Genomic DNA, 14663 nt, shown 5'->3' on the forward strand with positions numbered 1-14663 from the left:
ATCAAAGTTTGTCATGACCAGCCAGGCTGTACAAGGCACATTGTACCAGATAATCCTTCTAACCATGAGTAAACAGTGCCAGATCTGAAGAGCTACTCCAGGAAACCACAGACAGAAAGTCCTCCCTGAGCTTCTGCTAGGAGATATAGACAATAATTTATAACAGTGAAAAGCGAGTATAAATGTGTAACACTATAAATTAAGGATGCCCTAGACATTCTTACATCCTCATATGTTGTCTACAAATTTATAGACACAGCAATAAAAAAGTCATATCCATATATTAAATGCTCACCAATCACAGTTTATTGCAAATACAGGCTATCACAATGTACAAATGTAGGTGTTTCTCTCAATTTGCCCGCTCCTCCTCTAAAGCCATGTCATAAAGGAAGCCAAGAGACACTCACAATTTGATGGCAAAAGAGAAGCTGCAGGCTTGATGCTTGCTTTTTTTGTTTTCAAGCTTCACTTCATTTGCGTATGTCTTGAGCTTAGTCAGGGGATGGGCGGGGGGGGGGTGGTTGTGTACAGTCATCATTACACATCTCTGCTCTTCCATTTGCTGTCTTTGAGCTTTCAATCTAAGCCCTTCACCTGTTACAGTGATTTCAGAAAAAAACTCACTTGTTCTTTGGCACCTTGTGGACTATGCTCCTCTGACATGTTTGTTCATTCACAAACAAAATTCACTTAGCAAAAACAGTAATTGCTTTTCCTTTTCTGGCAGATAGCGTATATCTGCCCTTTTTGATCTGCAGAGCACACGGAGAAGCCAGAACATTAATAGCTTCTGTCACTGCTACCATTCTTACTGTGAAAGATCTTCTGGAGGATTAGACAAAAGTTGTGGCCACATAAAACAGAGAAAGGCAATGCTTCGGGCACAAACCTGGAGCGAAGTATACTGTGCCAGCTCTGATCAAATAAACAGACTATGTTCTGTTGAAAGCACAGAAGGCAAGGAAGACATCCCTTGAGATGGCACTGAGAATCAGAGGAAAGCTGGCCCAGTTTATCCAGGGGTAAATTTGTAAGTGTTGGGAGTTGGGGTCACGTATTTTTTTTTTTTTTTTGTTTGTTTTTTTTTTTTTTTTGTTTGTTTGTTTGTTTGTTTTGTTTGTTCATAGTTTTCTTCTTTTTTTTTTCTTATATGTTGTCATCTTTATAAAATCTGGGCTAACTCATTTTGGACTTCTATCCAACAGTGAAATGCTCCTGCTACTGTGCATAGTTAAGGAAACATAGTTAAGGAAATAACTTAAAAAAAGAGTATTACGAACAATTTAAAGATGGTGGTAAAACTTAATCCATGTCAAGGTGGGGGGAAATGTGCAGAGGAATCTTGCTGTGCTTCTGCTTCTCCTTCACTGAACATTAAGTCTGAGTTTCTACAGTAATTTCTAGGTCATCATGAATTAAAGATCTCTGTAGGAACTTAAGCCGTGGTGAGAAGATGCTGCAGCACATAAGACATCCCTATTCTGACAAGAACTTCCCAGACAGCTGAAGCGTGGTGGATCTGAGATTTCAGTTTGGTCGGTTGTGGAGGAGAGGGCACACTGCCAAAGTCGGAGAGGAATGTGCAAACAGCTAACTCCAGCTAAAACAATATGAGGGAGAGGGGCAGAAAAACTCCCAGCACTAGACTCTGTCATCTCACTGAATTGCAGTGTGGGAAGAGTCCCTTCACTGCTATGGCAAATCTTACAGATACCCATCCTGGGCAGCTCTGTCAGACTGTGGGGTTTGTCAGCCAAGACTGAAACAGATTTAAGGAAAGACCAAAACCTAAAAAAAGAGCACAGTTTAGAAGCACTGTCTGTTTTCTCAGTGTCTTAGTCCTTTTCCACTTGTACCCAGTGGGTCTGGACTCTATCCTTCCTTATATTGCTGTTGTTAAGCTCTTGAGCTTGCTCGACTCCTCTCAGCATCACTTCAGGCTTTTAGTTTCCAAAAGCAAGGAGGTTCACATGCCTGTGCTTTTTCCCTCTCTCTCTCTCTTCCCCTTTCTTTGTTCTGGGTGTTCCTGCCCTTTTCAGCAGATCTTGAACCCACCAGCCAATTTCCACTACAGCTGATGGAGGATCAGAAATCCCAAGGCTGTTTAGGCTCCTGCCAGTTCCATGGGCATGAGTATCTGCAAGTAACCACAGCAAAAGGGACACTTGCTGTCCCTGGCAGGACAGACTCCAAGAGGATTTGTAGAAGTGCCCTAGTGATGGAGGACTTAGTTGCTGTTTTCAAAGTGGTGCAGACTCCTAGGAGACCAAATTCCTTTGGCCTTCCTTGGCTCCTGTCGACAAGAGCGTTTAAGAGCAGGCTGTGAGCCTTTTCAGAAACCATTTGCAGAAATTCTCAGGCTTTTTTTTTCCCCGAGTGATGAAAAGTTTCATTCTGTTGCCACTAATAAATCCCCCTCCCCTCACCAATTTATGTTTTATAAGTTTGGGTTAATCTTTGTCTACTAAAAGGATCGTACATAAAACACCACTTACTGAAATGTGATCTTTGCACATTTCTGAAGTTTTAATTTTCCTGTGGTGTAATCTTGTTACTTAGGTCATTCATTTTGTCACGCCTTGGTATCAGTCTGGTCCAGGTTTGGCTGCAGGGCTATGTTCTCCTGACATTTAGAGCAAGAATTCCCTGGGAAATCAGTCAAGAGATTTGACATTGCTGCTGGCCAAGCTCCAGTAGGTTTAGTTTTACTCTCCTTCTCTATTTATTGTGGAATCTGTCTGTCCACAAGCTGCACATTGAGTTCTGTGCTAGAGAAGGAGAACTAAAAGGGACAAAATGGCCATTCATTTGGGGGATTCATTCAGGCTTTTCAGAAAGGATTTACAAGAAGCTGTGCACTTAAATGACTGCTGAGCTTCCTTAGCCCTGCTCTATTACCTCCCTCACAAGACAATTTGGATTGAGTGCTTTTTCTTTGCCCTCTCCCCCACCTCAATAGGCTTCAATTACTGTTGGAAAAACAAAATTAAGAACTAGGTAGCACAGGAACCACCTGGAGGTTTTTCACCTTCAGAAATAGTTTAATTTGAACATGGCATGGACGGACCCTTTGCTTGGAGGAAAAAAAGCAAACAAACAACAAAACAAAACAAGAAAATCTTTTTCTCTCCTCCTGCCACAAATTGCTGTAGTGTCAGTTGCAAAAAGCTGCATCAACCTGGCAGGATTTGATGAACTGGACAGAAGGTGCAGGGAAGCTGCCCTGGGCACTCATGGGGCACAGGAAACTTAGGGGAACAGCCCCAGGTCAACTGGAAATAGAGAAGTAAGGTCTCTTGTGGAGAGGGGAGTGTCATGCAGCAGCAGCAACACAGAACAAGATGCAGTCAGCTCTGAATGTGCCGGGCGGGAAAACCAGCCCATCATACTGGTGGTCTGTGTGCTGGGGCTGTGTAGCCTTAGCCAGTGGGACCAAAGAGATTTATCTACATTTGCTAGGTGAGACACTGAAATTCAGTTAAGCATCACAGATTTTATCAGCCACAGAAATTGCAGTACTTGGTAAACATCCAGCCATGCTTTCCTGACCAGTCTGTGTTGCTATCACTTACAGTCCTTCTGCTGTTTCTAAGCTCCTCAGCTCGAAATGCCCTGCTTCTTCCCTCACCAGCACTTCAGGTTCCTCCAGAAATGAAGCTCAGTCAAAGAATTGTGGAGTTCAAGACTAGATAGTAACATAATATTTAATTCTGTATATTGTAGACCATTTTACTTTACCTCAAGACACATTTAATGAGTTCAGTAACTTATATTTGGTTAAATATATTTTGAAAAAGCATCCTTGCTTAGATTTGAAAACTCATGGGAAAGAAAATCCACCCATTCCCTTGGTAGCTTACTCCCAAGACTAATAATTTTCATCACCAAAAATGGTCTTTGTCTCTAAACTGAGTTTGTATGAATTCATCTGCCATATGCTGCTTCTTATTATGCTGTTATCTGCCAGATTAAAAAGCCTCTTATACTTCTACTGTCTCCCCATGAGGATACTTACATAATGTGAGCAATTCAACTCTTCATCATCCTTTTGATAAGCTTAGCAGACTGAGCTCTCAGTCTCTCCCTCTAAAGAAAATTCAGTAACTTTATTTTTTTTTCAGGTCTTGTTTGTGCCTTCGCCACTTTTTCAACATGCTTTTTAAAATGCATATTTAATATTGGTCTCCCAGAACACATATTCTGAAGTAAAGGCATTTCTTTTAGCACACCTGGGAATTGAATTAGTCATTCTTGCCACAGTATTGCATTGAGGAAGCCTTCTTTCTTGCTCTTCTACAGTAACTCCTGAGACCTTCTGGGGATATAGCCCTCATTCTATAGATAAGCCTTGTTTCACTCTGAGGCATGCAATTTTGCAGACAATCAGTCTGACAGGCATCACACAGTCAAGTCTGCTGTGTTTGGCCATCCTTTTCTCATTCTACTGATTGAAGTAATTTTCAAACTATACTGGCAGTGATTCTATATTTACTTCCAGATTTATCTGCTGAAGAAAACCCTAAAACACATGAGGCCTCACAGTGATCCCTTCAGATCACCCAAAAGCTGCCATGATTAGTATTTTACGTACTTTCAGAGATCTCTCAGCCAGGTCTGAACCCATTTGCTATTCTGTGGCTAATGAACAGTGGTAATGCTCTGAGCAAATATAACCCAGTGTAGCAGCAAAGAAATACTGAAACACACTGCTCTGTTCAGCTACCTCTGTCAACCATTATGGGATTTTAAAAATTAAATTGTGTTGTTGTTCATTTTCTTTCTTCTTTTTCTTGGGCAAGGCTGAGCCTTGGTGGTGTATAATTCACATATGGCCAAATGCTAGGAATTTGCTCTTTGTCCAAGCTTTTTTTTTTTTTTCCTGTATACAATATAATGAAAATATGTATAATACATACATTGCTTCATAGTCATAGGATTTATATATCTAATGGAAATGTATGCCATGAATGGGCTTATGCAGCACATTCCAAGAAAGACAATTTTGCTTCAGATCATTCAGGTAATCTTTGTAGATTACTACAGTAACTGTTGTCTTGATACTATGTGTTTTACAGGGGTTTTCTTCCCTCTCAACACTAATTCATTCTAAAAGCTAAAACCTCGGGGCCCAGATGTGAAGATGTTGATCCTTGTCCCATGCAGTGGTGCGTATTTCATTGAACTAACCAAAAAAGGAAGATCTGACTATGAATATTTACAAGTTCTTTTGTCCATAAGCTTCTAAAGAAAACCTGAGAGCATGTTTTTCTCAAAATCCTTTATAGAACAGTAATTTTATTTCTGACAGATTTTGTGTTTACAGCTTGGAAAAAACCCAACAATCAAGCTAGTGATACTGCTGCTTCTTTTTTACTGGACTAGGAGAAAGGTTTCAAACTTGGAAATGGGAATTGGAGCTATTCAATCCCTTAACTAAAAATAACACAAAAATAAATTTATTGCAGAAGACTTTGGGGATAAAAGATTTTTTTTTTTTTACTTATTTGCAGACTTAATATAGAATAACTAGTCTGAGACCATTCTTCATGGCTCACCTCTTTGAACTCATCAGTCATCTCTTTTCTTTCATTCAAGTTTTAGATAGATAACACGCTGTTTAAAGTGGATTTAAGGAGTTTTATGGAAAAAACTATTTTTTGTGCAGATGGGTATTGTACTGAATTAGTGTCTATGAAGGAGAAAAGGCTGGTGGGGACTCCAAAGCAGGGGTTTGGAACTAGAAGATCTTCAAGACCCTCTTCCAACCCAAACCATTTTATGATTCTAGGATACCTCTCCAGGTCAAAATAGTCTGAACCCTGTTAAAAATAGATATAGCTTTCTAAGAATGCACACAGAGAAAGGGAGATTTCTGAGGGGTTGATGGTTTAATGTGGCCCCTTTTGTAAAAGCTTAACGTATCCAATTCCCATCTGATTTTCAGTGTCACCCTGCACACTTGACTGACACGAGCACATTTGTCTCACCCGCAGCATGGCAGAACCAACACTCCAGTGAAAGGGATTCTTTTCAGCTACACGCCTCACTGGCACCCTGATCCCCGGTGCTCCCACTGTGGCTTGGCTGGTTCTTGGGGTGTGGGAGGGGATGGAAAACCACCCAGCCTGGGCCTCAGTGTTGCAGAGTGGAATTTGTAGAATGGTCTCTTCAAAAATTAGTTTTGACTTCCAAATCAAACCTATTTAGTACAAAAGGCACAGGAGGGCACTTCCACACAGTGTCACAATGCAATTTTTGCTATGCAATGTCAGAAATTTGTAACTCATTCTTAAAAGATCACCTTGATTCCATGTGTGTTGCCTCAAAGACTTGTTCTCTCTATACCTGAGAAACTGTAGATTCTTCCAAGTATCTAAAATCATGAAGAGGTATAAAATGCATATAAAGTCCCTGTAGTCTGTAGTCAAAAAAAGCTATTTTTCCCTTCCCTTCCCTTCCCTTCCCTTCCCTTCCCTTCCCTTCCCTTCCCTTCCCTTCCCTTCCCTTCCCTTCCCTTCCCTTCCCTTCCCTTCCCTTCCCTTCCCTTCCCTTCCCTTCCCTTCCCTTCCCTTCCCTTCCCTTCCCTTCCCTTCCCTTCCCTTCCCTTCCCTTCCCTTCCCTTCCCTTCCCTTCCCTTCCCTTCCCTTCCCTTCCCTTCCCTTCCCTTCCCTTCCCTTCCCTTCCCTTCCCTTCCCTTCCCATTTGATTTATTTAGTTATTTAGGTTTTTTATTACTTTTATTTTTTACTCAGGTGATGATGTTCAAGCAGAACAAAAATCAAGTCTTGGAGGGGAAAATAATCACCTGAATTACAGGCAAGTGTAATTTATTGGGGAAAATGGAGATTTTTAAGCCACACACAGAAAAAAAAGTAAATGTAAAACAGTAGGGATCATAGTGTAGCCCAAGCAACTGGAAAAATGTGTGAGAGATTTCTATCATGATCCTGAGCAAGATATTTTTAGACAGTAGCCTGCCCTGATTAAATAATGAATAAATAAAGGACAAATCTTTCCCCACTGTTTCTTTGTGTTTAGAAGATACTGAAAGTCCTAGACTATTTCAGAAGTTTGGGCACACTATTGATTCACTTGGGTTTTGTTATGAGGCCAAAAACGGAAAAAAAAAAAAAAAAGCCTGTGAAAACTGTGAAACCCTATAACTGTCCAGTCTCAGTGGTTTTGTTATTGTGCCAAAATAAGCAGTCAAGGCATAATAGCACTAGAAAAGCTCACTTGCTGTAGATTTTACATAACAAGTTCTCAGCTTCTCTCATTCAGTCTGTGCCTGTTTCTGCAACCAAGGCAGCACAGAGAGCAGATTTTAGCTATAAATGTGTCTGTGGGTAGAGCTTGTTTTCCTTTGGTAAATTAAAGAAATGCCTTGGTGCTTGGGGGCCAAGGGTGGCACAGAAAGTAAAATTGAAAATTCTAGAAAGAATCTCAGAAAATGTACCAAAATATTCCCTCTTTTTCTCCATGTCTTGCTCAGAAAGGTATGGGTTTGGCAAAGTAGCTTCTGCTGCTTCCAATTGTAAGTATGTTTAGGGGTATGTTTTTATACTAAAAGTCTGTTAAGCATGGCTTCCCGAGAACTGGGTTCTTCAGCAACACTTAGGAGTACCCCTTAGGGCCATCCTGCTTTTCAGAGGTAGCAACTCCCAGAGATGTGCCTGGCAGCAGCAATGGCTCAGCCCACCTAAAAAGTTTTGCCTGTGAACTTGCAGGTGAGTAGCCTAACATATATCAGCCTAAGCTGAAACTTTCAGTCTTAGCATCACTTTTAAATAAAGCAAGGCAGCAAATAAATTGTGGGCCAGATTCTGCTTGGTAAGAGTGCTTCCATTAGGGGAGTTTCTGTACTCAGGGGCAGTGCATTGTCTTGGACCCACTGTAGGGTCTACTAGGCTGGAGACAGACAAAAAGATACAGAGAGAAACAGGAGCCTTGTTAGCAGCAAGTCTGAGACAGAGAAAAATTTTATCTAACTTTGGTTCAGTGTTTGTGTTTTCTCTGCTCTTCAGGAGGACCTGCAGGGATCACGAGGATTTTGAGAAACATCATCCTCCCTTGGAGCTGAGCTTTTGCTCTGCTGCAGCCTGAGAGTACTTTGATCAGAGATACAATAGCAAAGCTGCAATTTATTATTGTTCATTGTCACCTCCAGCCACAATTAACATTTCCCCTTCTCATTAGAGGTTTTTCCTCTGTCCCTTTTCTGTTTCACTTTTTTTTTTCTTTTACTTTTTAAAGAGAATAGCAGAAGTCATAGCAAAGGTGACAGCTTGTGTCTATGGCTTGGAGTGCACTTTGGGGGTAACACCATAACTTCCTTGAAAGCAGACAGATGCTGTAAACCCCTGCCTCCTTCCCCCCCACACCAAATGTCTCACCAGGAAACCTCCTCCCAAAACCCATATCTGTACCCATGACCAGAAGCAGGCACAGCTGGCAAGCTGCAAAACCATAGACCTGAATGTATCCTGCCCCAAGCAAGCTAAAGAAGCAAAAAGAAAGGCTGTGCAAGAGGCAAACTTGCAGTCCCTGCAAGTAGTTTAGGTTTGCTTGGAACAACGTTGTGGTTCTGCAACATGCTAACAGAATGTTTATGTGCATGTATTTTCATGCACATTTAAGGTGTTTAAAGTCAAATGTAGGACTTTAAGTACCATTGTTGCAAAACCTTTGTCTGGGTGTTATAAGACTGACATACTGTGTGCACATGCATTTATAAAACATGTACATGCATTTATACTGCATTGATGCAAGCTTGTAGGGGCGAAATTATGTAGTTGAACTCAGCTTTCTGAACACACTGAGAAGCACACTTTTTTCTCAGATGAGCTGTAACTTATTATCAACTTGAAAATCTCTCTCTGTGTGCATCTGCTTTTGCCAAAAATGAGATGATTTAATATGCAGCTCCTACTCTGCAGACATCCAATTTTTACATCCCTGAGAAAATGAAACCTTTAGCATGTACTATCCTACTGGCATGTATTTACAATCCACTGAGTATTGATTTACTTCTCTGTATGCTGAAATGCCCTGATAAACCTGCTTTGCTCCTACACCTTATATCTCAGAATGCTGTTTCTTGAATGCAAATTATAAAGGCCACTCAAAATTTACAAATCTTGGGAAATGAGCAGTATGGTGAGCTTTTGTGGAAAACATGTTTTCTGCAAGGAATTTGAGAGAAAAAAAACTGAACCCTGAGATAGAAGGAATTTCTACATGACAAAGTCAAGGCAGATACGTGTGCACAGATGGTGGCTGACAGTACCATACTCTCAGGCAGGCTTATTAGTGCAGCCTCACTGCCATGATAACATAGATGTGCTGGATTGGAGGTGGCTTACACTTGTCAGCTGAGAGCGACTCGGCAATTGGTCTCACCCATTTGTGCTGGCATAATTAGAGAGGGAGGGAAATTCTGTGTGAGGAGACAGAGGAAAGGAAGCGACAATTACACACATTAAAAAAAGGAAAAAGTTATGGTCACGGCCTTGAGATTTTCCCTTTCATTTTGTAAGGACTCTTTCCCCTCTCTCATGGTTGTTAATCACATCATTTTTTGAAGACAAAAGAAAAAAAGCAACATAGTGTGTCTCAATGCCATCCCCATGTTATTTGTAGCCTCCACAGGGTCACAGAAAGTGGCTATGTTAGTATGAGATAAATCCTGAGATGTTCTAGCATGCCAGGTAAACTGGAGCCTGTCACAAGGGGTGGCAGGACCTCAGACAGGGCTGGGGAAACATGGGTCATGTACTGGGTACTGGGTCATGCAGCTCTGGTGTTTAGGACAAGGCAGGAGTTTGCATACCTGGATGGGATCCACTGCTTCTGCAGAACCCTCTAGTTGAGCATCACTTCATTTACAGCTACTGCAGTAAAATAAATACTACAGTATTTATTTACACCAAAATAAAACACTTTCTCTTTCATCTGGGCTCTGAATAAATTGAGGCAGCAAGATTCTCATCCTGTCTGCTCTCCCAAAGGAACCAGAGGGGCACTTTCCCCTGGTCAGACATCCTGGCACTGGTTTTATGCTGAGGCAGTGCCTGGATAGGTTTGACAGATGCACAGTGTTTTGAGACAGAGCTTGCATTCTTAAGGCTGCCAACTGCTCAGAACAGAGCTGAATGATGTGTTTCTCGGCTGCAGCAAAGATGGGAAGTCCCCAGCTTCCTCCAAGCCGTTGGAAGTAATGCATAAGGAAAGGCAATGAACATCCATGAGTTAAATTCCTTACTAATACCTAATTTCTAACCACTGCTCTTTAGCCACACAGTTTAATGATTTTAGGAGAAGATACATGGTATAATTTCCTTCCATTTACAGAACCACTCTACCAGTGGGGACACCAATGCAGAGAGCATTTCATGTTTGTCCAACAAGTGCATGAAATTACAGAACTTGGATGAAGGTCTCAGATCTCTTAAGTCCAAGTCCATCACTCCAGCCACAAGCAGAGCTACATCTAACATTGAAGAGATGTGTGGAACTCACTTCAATTAGCTGCATTGCCAAAACCACAACTGTTCCCCCATAAAACAGTTATTTCTATGATAACCAAAAAAAATCTAAGACATTCTCATTAAGCTAATTAATATGACTGTTTCTTGAATCCACCCATTTGTGCACATTTCCAAAGGAAAAGCAATCCCAGGTAGCTGGGGATATAAACAGATGCCCTTTGCTAAATCAGAGAGTTCCACCTCCCAGTAGTGTATGTGCTTGCTCTGCCCTGTGACCTATACATTAATTGGTTGATACAGGACAGGTGCATCCATATTTTTAATGAAATATAGTGATTTATGGTCAGATTTCAGACTTTATGTTCCAAGATCAAATTAATATACTTTTGAAGGCATCATAGGAGTTATAAAGTTGATAAACTGGTATTAGCAACACAGTTGAAAAGACTTTTCTGATGCATTGTTAGCCTTAAGGCACATACAACAAAGATGTTTATATGTAACCTACATATACAATACAAAGCTCTAGAAAAATATTTTCCTCTCAGACTTACCCAGAGTGTCACACTGCAATTTTCAGTTAAATTTAAACTACATTTAAAATTAAAGCAGTGATCTCCAATGACATATCACCAAGATAGCGCAGCCTGAGGCAGGAGTAGCTCCAATAAATTTGGCCTTTCGGGGGAATTCCACCAAAGGACATTTCCAGGAGTGTGCACTGTGGCTGCATACCTCTGACTTCCAGCAAGCAACAGTTTAGCAGCAGTTTTAGAACAGATGGGCACAATGGCTATGTCTGAGCTTTGCAAGCCAAATCCTACCTGGAAAAAAGAAGCTGTCCTATGTTGATGTATATATCAGAATTTAGGAATGCACACCTATGAAGTTTAATTCTTTTAAATTTGTTTATTCTTTAAAAATTTTGTTATTAAAATTCTTGGGTTTATTAATACTGATTCATTTTAGAAGAGAGGCAGGTGTAGAACATTAGGTTTCAAAAACCAAATTTTAATTTCAGGAGGGTTACACGACTGGCTGGTGTTTGGAAGAGACACATGAGCCAAGGGAGCACTCTCCTGCCACACCAGCCCTCCCACAGACTCCCTGTAATGCCTTTACAGCACATTTGACTTGCTCTGACAACTGACCTGCATTAGAGAAATGCTTAGAGATCATCAAATGAAGAAATGTTCATAACTAAAAAGCACTTACTGTAATGAAGCCCCTTAAAAGAGGCTCTGCATGCCACAGCTGATCTCTAGTGTAGATGTAATCGCACTGAATGTTGTGGAGTGTATTTTCATTCCTCTTCTGCATACATTATGTATAATTTTCCGAGTAAAACAACACATCTGTGCGCAGTTGTGAAGATGAGATTTTATGCTAGTCATGGTGGACGACCTTCAGTTTTTATTTTTGCCCAGGATTCTTACAAATATAAACAAAGTTACAATGCAGCCTCCCACTTTGACCTTTTAAATTTTACTTTTAAAAATAGAGGTTATATTTTATGCTGCAAATTATGCCTTTCTCTCTTATAATCCCATAAGTCAGATATCACAGTCCCACTTCAATTATGCTAAACTCTTATGTTAATTTTAAATCATGTAACTTAATTCCTGGCAAAGCAGGCTGGTGATTTTCAAAATGTGGTTAATGAAGCAAAGTACAATCTAGATTCTGCTACTGAGATCATCTGAATCCCTTAGGTCGCTGAACATGACTATGGAGAAGCTCTTCTTTACAAAAGTCTGTGTTAGATTTTCAAAAAATGAATTTTAAGTGCAGTTAGGGGCTATGAAATTTGAAGTTGAGAGTACAAAGAAGTTGAATTACTTTCACTAGAGCCATAGAACAACAGTGCAGCTAAAACAATTACACTTCTGTGCACATACATGCTTTAAAAGCCTTAACTAGTGTCCTCCCCTGTTAAATCATAAATGCAAACCATACCAGATTTTCAAGATGACAGTCTGGGGACCTGATGTCCATGTCCATAGATGTATGCAAATCAATGTCATTTTCCCTATCATTTGCCGAAACCAAACATTTGCTAATAATTTCTTTCCACTCCCTCCCTGGCTCAAACAATAGCTTTATCTAAGACCTGCTAGTAGATGAAATCTTATGAGACTGTGTAGCTTTTTCAATGCAATTAAAGCTGCCCCCCAAACCTCTGTCATTCTCTGATCAGATAGGCAGAAAGTTTGCCACTAAAATGAACTCAGTGTGAAGCTTAAGTTCTTCAGAGACTTTGTCATTTACTAATATTAATTTATTTCTCTGAATTAAAGTATTCATACCAAACTCATCTGTAAATCTGCCTCCATTCTTTATTAGCATGTTGCACTTTTTTCCTCATGTGCTTTTTTGAAAATACTAGTACCACTAGTGTGCCATTTTTTCTGTCTGTAAATTATCAATTAATTAACACACATCCACAACAGACAAGACAATGCAAATATATTGACGCCCAAAGGTTGGTGGATATTTATTTTTTATTTAAATTTACTGTATTCAATGATCTTCCTATAAGGCAAGAGAGATTCACTCAGGATTTGAGGTTGAATCCAATACTTACAAGAGCAGAGACTCTAGAGGTCAAACCAAGGTCAAACCCAAGGCAGTTTTCACATGACTTAGAAGGTTGCACAGTACAAAATCAAAAATTTCAGAAGGTCATCTTTAATGGTCCTGGGTTGCAAGATGTCGGGTGGAGCCAACAGGAAAACCAGGACGGATTTCTGACAGGGAAGGTGGGAGTCGAGCACCATCCTGTGTTAAAAGGCGGAGATTTTTGTTCACCCGAGGAGAAGCGTGCATGGGTGAGGTCCAATTGCCAGATATCCTCTCCCAAACACTTCTGGGTGTTAACACCTATAAGTCTACCCATGCACAGCAACAGATCACACAAGTAGCAATGTGTGTGTTTACCTGTCCAAGGCATCCTTGCAACTTCTCACTGGTGCTCAGCAAATGCATCTCCCCACACCTCATGCTGATGGATGGCTTTTTGCTTCTCCTCTTTGCTACATGGCCCCAGGGAACAGGACGGTTTAAGCTATGGGTGCTGCTAGCTTCAGACAGCACAACCCTTGCCTTGGGCTGCCCAGTGTACTTTTACCTTTTCCCCTTGGAGTGGCTTGTCCTGCCACCAGGAGAGACATGCAGAACCTGTTTGATTATGCTCTGGAACCATGGAGACTGGAGGTGGCTTTTTTTCCTCTTCTAAGGAGAAAAATGAGGGAGAATCAAGCAGTGAGGGTACCTAGGAAATGGTCTGACCTTTCAATTGGGACCCACAATTATTCCTGTGGAAGGACTGAATCTGTACATCATACTTTGCCTGAGATGAAGGAAAACACAACAATAGTAGCATTAGTTGTGACCAATGGTTGTGAACAGAGGAAAAGGACATTTTACTTGCATCACTTTCTCATCAGGCTGTTTTCTCACCCTACATCGAGGCACTGGAGCAAGATGCACCAAACCATTTCAGAAAGAAAGGCGTAGGGGACATCTTTATTGTGGAAGAGCATAGAGATTTTTCCCTATCCATTTTAGAGATTTGGTCTAGTGATGGACTTGGTAGTGTTAGGTTAATTGTTGGACTCAATGATCTTAGAGACCTTTTTCAATAGTTCCATGATCCTATGATTTTGCAGAGATTTCTCCTCCTCCTGGGACACACTGGCCCACCCACTGGGCAAGACAGGTTGCAGGAAGAACTGCATGTTTTGGTCAGGCAGCACTTGTGGGAGGAGAGGGAGGGGTAGAAGGTATCTTTTCCTTTTCAAACCAGGACTGTGGGATTCTGGACACATCTTCCTCTAGGACAAATCACCAATACACATTACACCACATAAAACTGCACCATGCACCCCATTCCTTGGGCTTGGGGACTACTGGCAAGGCAGGCAGGACAGCAAAACACAGGTAACTTCAGGAAGCTGTGGGGGCAGAACAAGTTTATAGGTTTGGGAGGCAATAGGCACACACACCTTCTCTGTAACAGATTACTGGGAGCTGGGCTGATAACCAGACCCCAGCAGACCGAGAATGGTCACAGCAGTTGCATTGAAGTTGCTTCTCAGTACAGACCTTAGAATATCCCAGGGCCGCCAGGCTGAAACTTAGTCCATTTCACCAAAAAGGAAGACTGCCATGAAT

Source organism: Vidua macroura, chromosome 1 (assembly GCF_024509145.1).
Source record: "Vidua macroura isolate BioBank_ID:100142 chromosome 1, ASM2450914v1, whole genome shotgun sequence".
NCBI classification, from domain to species: domain Eukaryota; kingdom Metazoa; phylum Chordata; class Aves; order Passeriformes; family Viduidae; genus Vidua; species Vidua macroura.